This window comes from Atractosteus spatula, chromosome 11 (genome assembly GCF_055471065.1).
Source record: "Atractosteus spatula isolate fAtrSpa1 chromosome 11, fAtrSpa1.hap1, whole genome shotgun sequence".
Lineage (NCBI taxonomy): Eukaryota > Metazoa > Chordata > Actinopteri > Semionotiformes > Lepisosteidae > Atractosteus > Atractosteus spatula.
Window position 1 is genome coordinate 42701511 of NC_142716.1, and position 4734 is coordinate 42706244.

Below are 4734 nucleotides of genomic sequence, written 5' to 3' on the forward strand. Positions count from 1 at the left end.
ATACAACCATGAAAGTAATCTTTAATTTCTTTCTTAACTGGATCACAGCACTATTCTGATCAATCTTGAATTTACTGTATGCTTCTAACAATGGAAATGTGATTGATAGCTTTTATAAATCAATTAATCTTAACATAAAAATCTAATAATGAGATAAATAATTTAAGGACTACACAATTACCTTTGTCAATAGACCACCTTGTTATCAGTATTTACAGTGTAAACACAGTCAAAACAAAATGGAACGGGAACCACAAAAAGTGCATCTTGAGCCACATTTTCCCTTACTGGATACTGGAAGAGATCAAATAGCAGGGTTTCCAAATGCTAAATAAAAGTATTTACTATTGTATGTTGCTTTTAAAACATTTGCATACAAGAACAAATGTTTTTTTATTCATCTACTCGTTGTAGAAACCTATGATAAAACATAACGAATGTGGATTTGGCTTATGTAAATGGGAGGGTCTCATGTCACATTATAATCAGTTTTATAATTGTTCTATACCTGTGTATAATACAATACATATTGTATATAAAGTAGAGTACTGAGAGCTGGTGTGTGGTGAGCGATCTGGCGCACTATGGCTGCCGTCGCATCATCCAGGTGGGGCTGCACACTGGTGGTGGAGGAGGGGAGTCCCCATTACCTGTAAAGCGCTTTGAGTGGAGTGTCCAGAAAAGCACTATATAAGTGTAAGCAATTATTATTATTATTATTAGTAGTAGTAGTAGTAGTAGTATGTTGTCTTACTGTATATTCAGTGCCATAACATAACCGTGTTCTGTGTTTTCTTCTTCTAGAGCTCTCAGTAACAGATTTGGTCTAAATATTCAATAATCGTCAGAACTGTAAAATTACTATTTTATGCAGTTAACATTGTGCGTGTTGAAGGATACGAATGCGGAAGATAAATTATTTTGCCATAAACGGAAGTCATATCCGAAGGAAACCTTAACTTTCTTCCACTCTCTGGGGCGCGATTTTTGTCTGTCGGTGCGCAGGCACAGTACTCTCTGTTGTGAAAGCGTCCGTTTATCAGGTTTAAATACGTACTAAAATGATTTATGTAACGAACGAGCAAAATGAATGTGCACAGGCTTAATTAATGTGAAAGATTTATTGGAGCCAGTTTTAATCGGCATGGGAGACAGTTTCACACAATGTCATGTATGTCTATGGCGACTTGCCGTACTTAAGGGGAAAAAAACTGGGGGGAGATACTACGCTCTCAAGTTACGTCGTATGTGACCTTACCTATCCCCTTTATTGCACAAGACACCCACAAAACAAACTTCAATGTCTCTGCGAACTGTGCATCACTTATGCTCAGCTCATAATACAGGTGTTGAGCTGTTTTTCCTCTCTCCTTTGATGTTTGAATTGTTTACTCTTCCCAGTGTCACTATCTAAAATCTAAGAGACGCTTCTAGGTCACCTAATGCCAGGCGTCACACTACAAGACTTTTCCTAGGATTTTCAGTCGTAGCCTTCATTTACATAATCGTAAGAAAATCACAGAGTTTAGAGAGTCGCAGCGCGCGCCCGTTACCGTCAAGTGTGTAGTGTGACACCCCCAGCGACTCAGTCAAAGCGCTCTTAACTGGTTTGATTTTCTCGTGGAGTCGCAAGTCGTAGGGGTGGGCAGTCAGCCAGATGTGTACTTGTGAGATAATGTGCCCATTATATTACATGTTATAGCGCAAAATTAATTTGTTTACAATATTTGTTTTAAAGGTGCTTTATATTTTTAACTGTGTTTTATTTTTGTAAACTTGTTCTATATTTATAAAGAAGAATGACATTTTTGAAGATGATTATTTGTGGAAAACAACGTGTGTGTTACATTTTTCAAGATGTTTACGTGCTTGTTCTCTGTGTTGTTTGTTTACTTTTGTGCGGTGCTCCTCCTCTTATTCCGGTGTGCTCCACGTTGATAGGCTGCCAAAATGAGGCCACCTCGTGGTACTTTCGTGGCGCAATACGAGATTTGGAACCGTGATGAAAAGTCGTAGTCACCCCCTGCGATTCCTAGTCGTATAATTTGACACCCTCTATGATAGAAAAGGCAGTGAGATTCAGCAATTGCAGTCATTAAATTTGACATGCTGTCCGACTAGAAGTCGTGTCGAGTCGTGTAGTGTGATACCGGCTTAAAGCTGTAACAATATTTTAGATCTTGTGCAAGATTTTTTACATTTCCAATTCAATTTTACATTCTCATCAGGTTTGTCAGGTTGGTTCAGAAGCAGACATGTTGCCATTAGAAGACCTGGTAGCTCAATGCATTGCACTGCTGGAAAACGTGGGTTCTTTATTCGAGAGAATCACTGAACAGCGCAGAGAAAGAAACAGGAGTCGGAGGGAGAAAAAGAACCGGCAACTTTTAAAGTTGGAGACAAGGTGCATCGACAAGATGCCAGAGGTCAGCAAAGAAAAGGAAGGAAATTAGATCAGGATTTCTTGTCATCGCAAACATTGGTGAGAAATATATTGACCTGTTACAGGAGAAAGGGGGAAAGTATATATTAAGTTAATCGTTGAGCATTTGATTCATTATGTGGAAACATCCGAGAGGATTCCTCACAGACTAAAGGTTGCAACAAAAGACACAGGATCAATGGAAGTCTCTGTAACCAGGGAGCTGTGTGACACACAGTCAGTGGATGCAGGCAGCTGTATGATTCAGCTTCAGTGGAAGACTGGAATTTCAGGAGCCACAAACAGTGTAAGTAATGTAAAATAGGAACTTGCCATTTCTAAAACTTCAATTGCAGACATCAGGCACAGGTAAAGACGCATGAACAAAATACTGTAAGATTAAATTATGAGAATTAAACGTTATTGAAGATCTTACAACTTCAGTACTTGAAAACGTAGCTAATTGTTTTTATGAGTTTGTGAGGTGTCAATAACTCATTACAAGTAGAACAGCACAACAGGAAATCACTGAAAAAGACTTGTGTTTTGCATCAAAAACAAGGGCAGTAAACCTAAATAACCAACAAAACATTTCTGCACTATGATTTGGAAAGAAAGCGGGTGTGTTCTTGGCACATTTGATATCGGATGTGTTTCTTGAGATGCAACACTTTGCACAAAACTTATCTTCTTCTTTTTCCATTTTTGTGTTACAGGTTGTGTGTGATGCCTGCAGTCTCTTGTTCCACGTGTATTGTCTGGGAATTAAAAATGGCAACTTTTTGGATTTTACTGTTGAAGCAACTAAAGCAATAAATAAAACAATTAACAAAGTATAATTATGTTTTGTTTCTAAGGTGTAGTGTAGGTAACAATTATACAGGCGGACTGTGCGATATTAGCAGCTGTCTGAAAGCGTATCCCATGAGTATTTTAGGACTGACAGGCCCAATCTGGCTAAAATTTGCTGTGAGCATGTAGGATCGGAGCTGTATTTGCTGTGCGAGTTTCTTTTGGAGGAGAGAGCTGTATTTAAATCTGAAGGGGATAACAATGTATGCCGATGAGATTAGTTTAATTTTTATGCTTACGGTTAAATTATTTTTTTTTAAAAAAAGAACAAAGCAAACTGTCTTATCCTGTTTACTTAGGTTTCCCTCTACCATTTAGATTGTATAATTAAGACAAAACAGAAGAACAATATTACTGATTATTACTTATTTTCTCAAAAATATCGGGAAAATAAGATTACAGAGTCACACAGGCAGCGAGCGTGTTAAACCTGTCTCACAGTGTAAGTCTTACCTATGAATAAATACTTAAGTTACCTTTCTTCAAGACAGGGAAAACCAAAAGAGTGCAGACAGACTGTGGTGTCTCCCTTTCTTGTAAGTTACATTCATATCATTTTAATACCGCGCCTGTGCACCGGCAGACAGACAAATCATGCGCCCCCGACAGTGGAAGAAAGATTTTCACTGCATTAGCGCATTTAAAAAGGCGGATACCGCTTTCCACTTTAAATAAGACACCGGCATATTAATTCAGTGTCTCCTTGTTCCCCCGAACCACAAAAATGGCGCAAAGGTGGGCCCCCAAAACATCCCTGGCATCCTGAATCCGAGGGGATCCCCTTCCCTACTTAGGAGTACTAGATCTCAGTTGCAATTATTTTTTAGAAATATCCGCTGTTGCTTATAATGCTCCACCCTCGATACTGCTTAAAAATAAGTATTTTCATTCGCCACGTAGCGTGCAAGTCGCTTTCCGTAATCGAAGGGATTTTACTGTTGATGCAACTAAAGCGTCCGGCTGTATCTGACACTATAAAGCAACACGTTTACGGAAATAGCGATGGCCAACTGTAGCGCTCCGACATTTTTGCTTTCCTAGGTTTAAGTCTAAAATTTCAGGTTCCACAAATTGAAATACAGTGAAAAGCCCCCATCTGATTCTTTCAGAGTATTGAAATTCCCCAGGACAAATGTCTTAATTCATTAATGCTTGGTACAACTACCGGGCTCTTCGATTACTTATCTTAAACTTGTCGGCTACAAAAATACCAGGTAACCAAAACAAAGCCTCGTGCCGGGACTGGAATCATTCTCGGCAAATCGAAATCAGCCCTGCTGGAATGGGCGGGACTAACCAACTCAACTCCCCCTTCACCTTCATAGTCACATCTTGGCCAATCGGAACAGCGTTTGGTTAGGCTTGGCCAATCAGAATCCTTCGCAAAAGGTAGGCGGGTGACTTCCCTCCCCAGCCAACAGCAGCGTGACCCTTAAAGTGATGTCACAAGCTGTCAGCTG